Raw genomic sequence first — 13,271 nt, 5'->3', positions numbered from 1 at the left:
GGAGCTCAAACAAGGAAATAAGACTGTAGCAGAATACGAAAGGGAGTTTGTAAGGCTAAGTCAGTATGCAACTGAATGGGTTCAAACCTAGTCAGAAATGTGTAACCGCTTTGAGAAAGGTCTGAATGAGAAAATTAAGCTATTGATTGGGATTCTAGAAATACGGGAGTTCGCTGCATTAGCTGATCGGGCCAAGAAGGCTGAGGAGCTCAATAATGAAAGAAACCAAGCAAAAAGAGAGGCTCGAGTTTCGGGCAAAAGGTCCAGTGGTAAAACGCTCTCATTTCCCACAGAGAAGTTAATAAGCCAGCATGAATGCTCCACTTCATCAGTAGGATATTCGGGTAGAGCGAGAGCCTCTAAACGACGTTATCAGAAGTCTTCCGCCCCCTGATGGTGACTAGTGTGGGGAGTGTAGATGACCAAAAGCCGAAGTGTAAGAGCTACAACAAATTTCACTTCGGAGAGCGCCGGATGAAAAGTGGTGCATGCTTCAGATATGGTTCTCTTGACCACTTCCTCAAAGACTACCCAGAGCGAACTGATAAAGAAGTGGATATAGCCCCGAAATCGAGAACTCTTATAGCACAAAGTAGACCTCTGAGGTATCCTGGAAGTGCTAGCGGTAGTCGAGTTGTGGCCAAAGACATTGCAAAATCAGAGGCTCGAGCCCCGACAAGAACGTATACAATACACACTCAAGAGAAAGCCTCTGCTCCTGATGTCTTCACGTGTACTTTTTCCCTTTTTAATACATGTGTTGTTGCCTTAATTGATCTAGGGTCGACGTATTCATACATTTGCATGAGATTGGTGTCTAGTATGAACATACCCATTGAACCTACGGAATTTGTTATTAGAGTGTCGAACCCACTAGGCAAATCAGTCCTGGTTGATAAAGTCTATAAGAATTGTCCTTTGACGATTCAGGAGCAATGCTTTCTAGGTAACCTTATGTTGTTACCGTTTGATGAGTTTGTTGTAATACTTGGTATAGATTGGTTAGCCCTGCACGATGTAATTCTAAACTGTGGTAGAAAGTATATTGAAAAGAAATGCCCAGATGGTGAGATTCTACGGGGTGATTCAAGAGAACTGGGTATGCTGCCGGTTGTAATCACGGCAATGGTTGCTCAGAAATATGTGAGAAAAAGGTACAAAGCCTACCTTACTTTTTTATTGAACACTAAGGAAACAGAGTTGAAGATTGAGTTTGTGCCAATAGTATGTGAATATCCCGATGTGCTCCCGGAAGAATTACTTGGATTATCTTCTGAAAGAGAGATAGAGTTCGGTATCCAATTGGTGCCAGGAACAGCTCCCATTTCTATTGCTCCATACAGGCTGGCGCTAACCGAGCTGAAAGAGTTAAAAGCACAGTTGCAAGAGTTGATGGATAAAGGTTTCGCAAGGCCAAGCTTTTCACCTTGAGGTGCCCCCATATTGTTTGTAAGGAAGAAAGATGGTTCGATGAGGCTATGTATAGATTATCGCCAACTGAACAAGGCAACTATCAAGAATAAGTATCCTTTTTCAAGAATCGATGATTTTTTCTACCAATTGAGAGGAGCCACTGTGTTCTCTAAGATAGACTTAAGGGCTGTCTACTATCAGTTGAGAGTTAAGAAATCGGATGTGCCTAAGACAACTTTCAGAATGAGGTATGCCCATTATGAATTTCTTGTTATGCCGTTTGGGTTAACGAATGCATTGGCCATATCATGGACCTAATGAATAGTATCTTTCAGCCATACTAGGATAAGTTCGTCGTTGTGTTCATTGACGACATTTTGATTTATTCCAAAGATGGGACAGAGCATGCGAAGCATCTAAGAACTGTGTTGCAGACCTTACAGGAAAAACAATTGTATGCCAAGTTTAGCAAAAGTGAGTTTTGGCTCCAAGAAGTTGGGTTTTTAGGTCATATTGTTTCGGGTGAAGGCATCCGATTTGATCAAAGTAAGATCTCTACTATTGTTGAATGGAAACCGCCTAAAAATGTAACTGAGGTTAGAAGCTTTTTGGGCTTAGTCGGTTACTACCGAAGATTTGTAAAAGGATTCTCCATGAGTAGCAACACCAATGGCGAGGTTGCTACAGAAAGACGTTAAGTTTGAATTGACAGAAAAGTGTCAGCAAAGTTTTGAGAAGTTAAAGACATTGCTGACTAAAGCTCCTATTTTATTATTTTTTGAACCGGGAAAAGAGTTTTTGGTCTACAGTGATGCATCCTTAAACGAACTAGGTTGTGTGCTTATGCAGCATGACAAGGTGATAGCTTATGCTTCACGGAAATTAAGCCACACGAGAAGAACTATCTGATGCACGACCTAGAGCTTGCCGCCATTATTTTTTCCTTGAAAATTTGGAGGCATTATTTATATGGTGAGACTTGTCATATGTTTACCGACCACAAGAGTTTGAAGTATTTGATGACTCAAAAATAATTGAATCTAAGACAGCAGAGATTGTTAGAATTAATTAAAGATTATAAAATGATCATTGACTATCACCCAGGAAAGGCGAATGTGGTCCCCGATGCATTAAACAGAAAATCCTTGTTTGCACTGAGAGCCATGGACGCTCGATTAGCATTCCTTGATGATGGTTCAGTTTTGGCAGAGCTAGAGGCTAGGCCGACATTTCTGCAGGAAATTTATGATGCTTTGACTTGCAAGCTAAAAGGATTCAATGTGAGTCGGACAGTAAATTAGATTTTCGAATCGGTCCTGATGAATGGTTGATGTTCAGAGATAGGGTTTGTGTACCCAAATATGATGAGCTTATTCAGAAAATCTTGCAAGAAGCACATGATAGTCATTTGTCTATTCATCCGGGAAGTACCAAGGTGTACAATGATTTGAAGAAAATGTACTGGTGGAATCGCATGAAAAGAGACATCTCTGAATTTGTATCGAAATGCTTGATATGTCAGCATGTCAAAGCTGAACATCAAGTACCTTCAAGTTTGTTACAACTTATGATGGTCCCCGAATGGAAATAGGACAGAGTTACTATGGATTTTGTGATAGGATTGCCATTGAGTCCGAAAAAGAAAGATGCTATATGGGTTGTGGTGGATAGGTTAACAAAGTCAGCTCATTTTATTTCGGTAAGGACAGATTACTCTCTTGATAAGTTAGCTGACTTGTATATCTCTATGATTATAAAATTACACAGGGTACCATTGTCGATTATTTCAGACAGAGATCCAAGGTTCACTTCGAGGTTCTAGAAGAATTTACAAGAAGCCTTGGGTACAAAGTTGAACTTTAGTACAGCTTTTCACCCTCAAACCGATGGTCAGTCTGAGCGGATGATTCAGATTCTTGAGGATATGTTGAGATGCTGCATTCTCAAATTTCAGTGTAGCTGGGAAAAATACTTGCCATTAGTAGAATTTGCTTACAACAACAGTTTTCAAATGAGTTTGAAGATGGCACCTTATGAGGCCTTATATGGCAGAAAGTGCCGAACTCTATTGTACTGGATAGAACTTTAGGAAAGTCAGATTCATGGGGTTGATCTAATCAAGGAAACTGAAGAAAGAGTTAAAGTGATACGAGACTATTTAAAAGTGGCATGAGATAGGAAAAAGTCATATGCTGATTTGAAAAGAAAAGAAATTGAGTTCCAAGTTGGAGATAGAGTATTCTTGAAAGTATCTCCATGGAAAAAGGTGCTGAGATTTGGTTGGAAAGGCAAACTGAGTCCGCGATTTATTGGACCGTACGAAATCACCGAAAGAGTTCGACCAGTAGCCTATCGTTTGGCATTGCCACCCGAACTGGAAAAGATTCATGACGTGTTTCACGTATCTATGTTAAAGCGATACTAATCAGACCCCTCTCATGTGATTTCACCGTCAGAGATTGAGATTAGACCGGACATGACTTATGGTGAGAAACTGGTCAAGATTTTGGCTCGTGAGATTAAACAGTTGAGAAATAAAGATGTGACATTAGTAAAGGTTTTATGGAAACGACATGGTGTGGAAAAGGCTACATGGGAGCTGGAAGAAACCATGAGAAGCCAATATCTGAACCTGTTTATTGGTAAGACATTCGCAGACAAAAGTCCCTAAGGGAGGAGAAATGTAACATCCCGAAATAAGGCCTAGTCGAAATAGTGGTTTCAGACCACAAATCCGACATTTAAATATTTATTTTGTGATTATGATGAGGTTTAGAATATGAGAATATGTATGTGTTAAAGTTTCATGAAGAAATTCTTTGAGTAAGGGGCCCAATTGGGAAATAAAGGCAAAATTGAATAAATTTCAAAACTTAGATTCTAGAAGCAATTTGTAAGAAATTGCTTTAGATTATAAATTAGAAGGTCTTGGAGAGAAATTTGCCCAATTTCTAAGTTTTTTGGACAAAAATGGCCTTCTATGGATGAAATTATAAAGAAAGGGCTTAAGGGCATTTTGGTCATTTGACATTTTAATGAAATAAAATGGGAAAAAAATAAGGCAAAAATCAGCCATTCTTCTCCCTTGTGCAGCCAAAATTTTCAAGCCACCATAGCTAGGGTTTTCAACATTTTCAAGCTCAATAGTAAGTGCTCTCAAGCCCCGTTTTTAATGTTCTTCGTATTTTTGAAATCCTGGTAGCTTACTCTCTCTATTTTTACCCATATTTCATGCTAGGGTTCATGATTGGAAATCTACCCATGCATGAGTTACTTGTATTTTGATGGTTTATAGAGGAATATGAAAGTTGGATGTGTGTTAAACACCTTTTCCTAGGTGATTTTCATGAAAAACCTCTAAAAGGACCTTTTTGCAAAAGGTGTAAAATGTGTGGTAGAAATGAGAAATATTGGAAAATTTTGGTCTGCCATAAGAGGGAAAAACATTCAACTAGGCTTGGGTAAGGTAGAAATTGCATTCATTTCATTATACGAGCCTAGGGACTAAATCGTGAAAATATGAAAGGTTAAGGGCAAAACGGTCATTTAGACCGAGGGTGAAATTAAGACTCAAAAAGTATAATTAGAGTATTAATGATTTATTTTTATTTTTATAAACCCCGAGGAACAAATTCTGGAGGTCGATCGAGGAAAACGAAAGGTTTCGGAATAACCAAAACATGATATCAAGACGAATACCAAGTAAGTTCGAATAACACAAAGTAAACTCATTGTATGCTTAATTGCACGATTCATGAATGTTTGATAATTTTATTTGATGATGGTATGACAATCTATGAAATGCATTCTTAATAATAATATGTTGGTAATTGTCCCGGTTGAGGTCGAAAAGGAAGTTCGATGGATGAACTATGTTTACATATGACTTGAGATCCTGCATGTGTTGCAAAAAGGATTTAGCCCGGACGGGTAATCCGTTGATCTCAAATATAGAAAGGATCCAGCCCGGACGGGAGTTCCTTGAGTGATTGAGCCTCCTAAAGAATAAGTGCGCATTGAGGATTTAGCCTGGATGGGAAATCCGATTAGAGTCTGAATTTAGCCTAGACTGGTAATTCAGATCCGAGCTTATTTAGGGTATTTGTCGCTATATGGGATTTACCCTAGATTGGTAATCCTAACTTCACCTTATGAGTTTACGATGCAGGGGATTTTTGCCTTTACTGGCAATCCCGCCGTAAGATGTGAGGTTCGCAAGAGTGCGTACATGAGATGATCGCTCTTATGACTTGACAGTAAATGGATAATCCATTGAGGTTTCCAAGAAACTCAACGGGATTAACATGAGATATAAAAATGAAAATGTTGGATGATGCGCTCATCTAAGACAAATTACATGGTACATTATTATTGTGACTAACTTGTTGATTGAGTGCAGGTGATAGGGAAACCATTTTATTCTTGTTGGTTCTATTGCTTAATATGGTTGTATGCTAATTAATGGGTAAGTTTACTTTCCAGTTATTTAGGCTTACTAAGCATATAAATGCTTTCCCCTCTCTTTTACCTATCTTACAGAGCTCAAGGACTCGTAAAGATTGGAAGACAGTTGGAGAGTCAGCACACTATCAACTAGTCCAGCTTTGGTATATAGGCACTTTTATTTCGTTCAATGGAATGTATAGGCCTTTGGTTCATTTTGTGATATGTGTCATTTGAATTTCCCATACGAAGGCTTGTAAAATTTTACATATCTCCTTGTATTTGGCCATGGGAATAGGTTTATTTTGAAGTAGGTTATGACCTGCAAATTTACGTATGCTTATGCTTACATGGGATGGTTTGGCTATGATTGGCTATGAGTTACAAGAATGAGTCAATCTTAAATGTGTAAATGAGGCATGGGAACCCTTAATACAAAAAAGGAATTAACGTAGCATGTATAAAACCGATGATATGAGGTTTACATGTAATGAGGTTTATCAAAATTATATGTAAGTGTATAATCTGGCTTTATTATGTATTAAGGTAACCCATAAGTGTGATTGGTTGATAGAGGGTGACTAAGGGCTTCGAAAATAGCGTTAGAAGGTCCACATGGGTAGACACACAGGTGTGTGTCTACCATGTGTGACATACAGATCGCGCCCATGGGCGTGTGGTATGGTCGTGCGTCCCCTACACCTAAAATTTTAAGTCAGTTTCGAGCACGAGCGAGACATATGGGCGTGTGTCTTTGCCGTGTGCCCCTAAATGCATGCTGACGTCATAAACAGAGAGTTACACGAGCTGAGAGCACGGACGTGTCCCAAGCCACACGGGAGTGTGTGACCACACGGCCCCACCCACACGGGCTTGTGACTCACTAAAGCAAGAGAATTTATTAAATTGTCCAAAAATTATTGAATGTTCTTGGTTTTGTCTTAAACCGCCCTGATGCATGTTTTAGGCCTCGAAGGCCAGTATAAGGGACGGTATGCATGTGTTTGAAAAGTTTTAATTTTGGACGAAATTTAGTGACCCGGTTTGGCAAGTTTAAGTCCGGTAACGCCTCGGACCCTGTCCCGACGTTGGATACGGGTGAGGGGTGTTACACTTCAAACTCCTTTAACACTAACTAGTGGTGGTAACTTTTCAATTACATTTTCCTTTCTTTATCAACTTCAATCCTATTTTTGGAAATTTTATGTCCTATTACAATCCCCTCCTTAACCATAAAATGACATTTCCCCCAATTGAGGATAAGATTTATCTCTTCAGTACCTTCGCCAAATTACTCAAACAAACATCATAAGTATTACCAAAAACAAAAAAACCATCCATGAAAACCTCAACAAAGTTTTCTACCATATCAATCAATATTGCCATCATGCATTACTGAAATTTGGCAGGTGCATTACATAAAACGAAAGGCATTTGCTGAAAAGCATTCGCCTAAAGGCAAACGCATCGTACGTGTAAGTAAAGCTCATTTTGTCTTGGTCTTCTGGGGCAACTAGTATTTGGTTATAACCCAAATTTCCATCTAAGAAATAATAAAATCCATTACCTACTAGTTGATCCAACATCTGATCCATAAAAGGCAATGAAAAATGATCCTTAAGAGTGAAAAATTCTCCAACTCGTGATGGTTCTCGTTGGGATTAACTTGTTACATTCATTCTCCACAATCGTGATTCCACCTTTCTTTGGTACACTTTGTACCAAACTTACCCATGAACTATCTGAGATGGGGTAAATAATTCTCGCATCTAATCATTTGATAACTTCCTTTCGAACTACCTCTTTGATGATAGGATTGAGTCTCCTTTTCCCATCTATTCTACCTCTTTCGCTCTCCTCTAAGATAATCTTATGCCTTCAGAAGGATGGGTTTATTCCTTGAATATCAACTATGGTCCAACCAATCGCCTTTTTAAATTTCTTTAAAACTTCTATAGTTGGTCCTCTTAGTGTTCTGTTAGTTTTACTGAAACAATCACAAGCAAAGTAGAATGATTACCTAGATAAACGTATTTCAAATAGGAAGGAATGTAACACCCCTTACCCGTATTCAACGTCAGAATAGGATACGAGGCATTACCGGACCTACATCATAAGCAAACATACAAATCGAGTCATCAATTTGCATCCAAATTAAAACCATTTGTATTCAATCATAAGGTCCTTAATACGAGCCTACGAGGCTTAAAACATGCTTTGGAAGTGGTTCGGGACTAAATCAATAACTCAGGGAATTTTTACAAAACATAGAAAATTTTTGCTATAACAGGGGTCACACGCCCGTGTGGTTTCGGCCACACCCGTGTGGGCAGGCCATGTGGTCACACAAGCCCATGTCCCTAACCCGTGTAACTCTCTGTTTTGCAAGGCATGAACAAATTGAAGTCACATGACTGAGTCATACACCCCTGTGCTAGGCTATGTGGTTAATTTAATTTTCATAAAATAGGTGCAGACTTCACACAGCCAAGACACACGCCCGTGTTTGAGGCCGTGTCCTTCACACAACTGAGACACACGCCCATGTCTCTGCCCGTGTGCTCAATTCTGAGTATTCTGTTTCTCAAAAGCAAGGTGTAGGGGACACACCCAAAACACATGCCCATGGGATAGGCCTTGTGCCACAACGACCTAGACACTCACCTGTGTGTCTACTCGTGTGGACAAAATAAAAGCTATTTACCAAGCCATTTGCCACCCTCATTTACACATACACATACACAAATTCAATGGCATAAACCATGGTATACTTAGGCAACCAATACATCTACAATCATGGCCAACATATGTCAATGAAATGCCAACATCTATCATGCTCATGCCATTCCATTATGCCAAATCAAACATACTAATTTCACATTCAAAACACCACAAAAACTTCTTTCAATTTGCTTTACCTTACCAAGATAATCCATCATACCAATAAACCAACTCATCTATTTCACAACAAGTCAATAAGCCACGATCAACATTTAGGAAATCAATATAAACCACATCATTAAGGGCATTGGCACATATATGCATATAGGCATAAATATATATAATCTTACAATCAATTTAACCAAAATGAGCCAATTTACATGGACAAATACCAAATCAAGCCTCTGACTATTACAAGCCAATACATTTGGCCAAAATCATGATGGCACATATAACAAAATGACCAAGTCCCTATACATGCCATATACTCAAAATATTAAGATCATCGATACCCAAAATGACAGTTTGATAGTGTAATGCAATCTCCGACTATCTCCAATCCGAGCTAGCTTGGTGACACTATAAAACATGGAAAATAAAACGGAGTAAGCTATATAGCTTAGTAAGTTCGTATGAAAGAAATAAGCAAATCTTACCATACATTTAACATTCATGTAATAAATATGAGACGATGTAATTTACCATAATCTCATAACCATAGTTCATTCCATCACAAACATACCTTGAAATCATTATTTCACAAATTTAATAATCATAAGCTTTATATACGTACCCGTACCATCTCGTAATAATTTCATACTTATTCTCATCGTTGACATACCCAATGAACCACTCAAAATAATAATATTGGATACTCGGGAAACCTTGCACACAAGGTGTCACATATGTAGCCATTGCTACCTCTATCTTATAACACATATATGCTCTCTCTCGAGCCATCAACGGGCTTGCTCACACAAGCTATCAGCCAAGACGTAGCTACACGGTGCTACTCACACAAGCTGTCAAGTAACCGCAACATATGCCGGTATACTCAGCCACCGGTAGGACATATATGACGAGCACCTGGATCACATAACATAAAACCCTAATGACATGTCACTTGTATCCTAATCTACTCCTAAGGTTCGATTGGGATTTCTCGCTTACTAAAACATCGTCGAATGTGTCCATAAAGTCATTTACACAATTCATACAAAATTAAAGCATTTAGAATACAATTATAATAAAGCTTATTTACATACAAACTTACCTCGGTTATAAAAACAATGAAAAGGATCTATTCGTCAATTACTTTGGTTTTCCCCCTATCTACACCCGAACTTTGTTTTTCTTGATCTACAATACCACATTTAACTTATTTAATCCTCAAGCTATTCAATGCAGTCCAAAATCACATTATGGCAAATTTATATTTTTGCCCCTAACATTTCAACATTTTATAATTTAGTCCTTAGGCTCGTAAAATGAATTTCTTTCAATTTCATCACAACCCAAGCCTAGCCGAATATTGCTTGTACTTATAACATCCCACATTTTTCATTTATTAACACTTTTCTACACATTTTATAATCTTTTACAAATAAGACCCTATTTGACGTTTTTACCGAAAATCACTTTACAAATGTTGTTTAACAAACAACAAACATGTTTTTTCTACAATAAAACATCAAAATACAAGCATATTCAAGATGGGTAAAATTTTATACTTCAACTTTCTTTCAAATTAGTCCTTGAAATAGCTAGATCAAGCTATAACGATCTCAAAAATATAAAAAACATTAAAAACGGCACAAGAACGGACTTACAATCGAGCTTGAAAGCTTGCCCAAAACCATAGCTATGAGGGACTAAATTGAAGAAAATGGAAATCTTTTATTTGTTAATTTTGTCTTTATTTACCAAATTACTAAAATGCCCTTAATACATAACTTTAAAATTTCACCTAGCCATGTCCATTTTGGTCCAACCTAAAGTATAATGGTCTTATTACCATTTAAGGACGTCCAACTTAAAATTTCATAGCAATTAGACACCTTTAACTTATAGAACTCAAATTTTGCACCTATTGCAATTTAGTCCTTCCAGTCAAATTAAGCACTCAATCGATAAAATTTCTTAACGAAATGAAATTTTCACACAATTATTCTATAATGCTGTAGACCTTAAAGAAATAATAAAATAAATATTTCTACGTCATATTTGTGGTCCCAAAATCACTGTTCTGATTTGACCCTAAAACGGGCTTTTACAAGGAATTACCTTAAGTTCAAGTTTAGGAAGCCCGAACTTTCAACTCTAGTTGTGATATCTCGAATTAGGGCCTAAACGAAATAGTTGTTTCGAAACCATAATTCTGAAGTAGAAAAATTTATTCTGATTAATTTTTATAATTTATTGAGTGATTAGATGCATGTGTTAGAATATTGATAGAAAATTTCATGAATTGCACTAATTTGCCAATTAGGACTTAATTGCAAAAGTTGATAAATATGAGTTTTAGATGTTAAAGGATTTAATTGAAGAGCATAATTGAAGTAGAGATCCTTAAATGGTAATTATACCATTAGGTTTCCATGGACAAAAGTGGACATACATAGGTAGAAATAACCAAAGTTTTTAATTAAGGGTATTTTAGTCATTTGGTAAATAAAGATTAAAAAAAGGAAAAAGATGGAAAAATATGTCCATCTTTTTCATTAGGATTAAATTTCAAGGTTTCTCCATAGCTAGGGTTTGTTTCAAGCTTCCAAGCTCCATAGTAAGTGATTCCAATCCCCGTTTTTAATGTTCTTTACGTTTTTGGAGTCCCGGTAACTTGATTTAGCTTATTCTAGCAATAATTTAACCTAGGGTTTATATTTGGAAAAATACCCATAGGTGAAATGTGTTTATTTTGATGTTTTATGGTAGAATATGAAGCTTTAAATTGTGTTAAACAACTTTTGCTAAACGATTTTACGTGAAAACGAGTAAAATGACATAATCAGTAAAAATACCTAATGTTTATAACTATATGTTAGAGTGAGAATTTGATGCTACCATAGAAGGGAAAAATGACCACATGTCATAAAACATAGTAATTTTGGAAAAAAAATTAATTTTTGATCTTTGGGGAAAAAGTGTAAATATGTAAAAGTTTAGGGGCAAAATCATAATTTTTCCAAAGTTAGAGTTAAGGACTATTTTGATAAATGTGAGTATTAAATCAGCTAAATGTGTTATTTTAGACCAAGAAAGACGTGGAATCGACCTTGATCGGGGAAAAGAAAAGATTATGGACTAAATTGCAAAATTTCTTTATTTTGTACCGAGGTAAGTTCAGGTGTAAATGTAGTAACATAATTGTCATTTTAAGTAATTTAATCTTATTTATATGATATGATGATTAATATCATGAAATATTATGCTTTGTGGTTATTATTGAGTAATATGCAAATTATGTGTGCTACTTGTTAGATATGAATTGCTACCGAGTATCAGTTTTGATATTCCGTGGTAGACGGAAAAGATGTGTGATTGAGGAAAAAGCCCGTTTGAACCTTGGGAATAGATTTGAATACAAGTGACATGTCACTAAGATATTTGAGTTCCGAGCTCGTTGAGTTGAGTCCGAGTTCGTGAGATGTAACTAGGCATCCAAACTCGTTGAGTTGAGTCCGAGTTCACTTATGGATGCGAACACCTGAGCTCGTTGAGTTGAGTCCGAGTTCACTTATGGGTGGGTTACATGGTAGCTTGGATACATAATTTTCGCAGGCTATTCAGTTTGTCTAGCTGCGGGTATGGCACTTATGTGCATGAAATCTGTGTATTCGAATCATATTCCGATGTGTTCAACAGGTAAATCTTAAGTGGATAAGGTGAGTACCTAAAACGAAGGTGACATGTTGGTAAGTGTGGTGAATGAGAAAATTTGTACAGGTATGTACTTAACCCTCGGGTTGAGACTTCAATATAACAATAATATGGTAGGATCATGAATGAGAAATATGATATGAATGCTTTGGTGATATTCTGCAAATGTGGATTTCGTATTATTGCATGGTTATGTTACTTGCTATTTACATGTGAACTTACTAAGCAATTATAATTACTCCCTCCTCTCTATTCTTTGTAGTTTTGTCAAGACGGCTAGGAGATCGGGAACGGTCGGAGGTTCACTCACACTATCAACAAACTATTTCGGTATAATGACTTATATATTTTGGGAATATGACATGTATAGCATTATAATCATTTTGTGTATATAATCTTGTGATATGGCTCATGGATGGCATGGAAATTTTTGAGAATGATTAGCTATTGGAGTGGCTAATCAAGATTATATTTGATAACACATATGCTTTATGTGCTAACTAATCTATGGAAATCCATAAAATGGTGAAATTGGCTATAAAATAGAATCACACAGCAGTAGTGACGTGAGTTTGAAAAATCACTATAAATAGTATAGATAGAATTAGATGATGAATAAAATATTGAATTGAAGCTTAATGAATCCATTTTTATGTGGAAAAAACAAAATAGGTAAAAGAGTTTTATTTTATAAGATATTTACATTTTGGTGAAACAGGGTCAGAGCGATTTCTGGATTCCTTATTCCGACTTTAGAAATTCATCATAATTTTTTTTAACCTAATTAGGACTCACACTTTATATTTATGGATTTA

The sequence above is a fragment of the Gossypium arboreum genome, chromosome 8 (genome assembly GCF_025698485.1).
Source record: "Gossypium arboreum isolate Shixiya-1 chromosome 8, ASM2569848v2, whole genome shotgun sequence".
Classification (NCBI taxonomy): Eukaryota; Viridiplantae; Streptophyta; class Magnoliopsida; order Malvales; family Malvaceae; genus Gossypium; species Gossypium arboreum.
The sequence above is the reverse complement of the archived record's forward strand: the minus strand, read 5'-3'. Positions refer to the sequence as shown.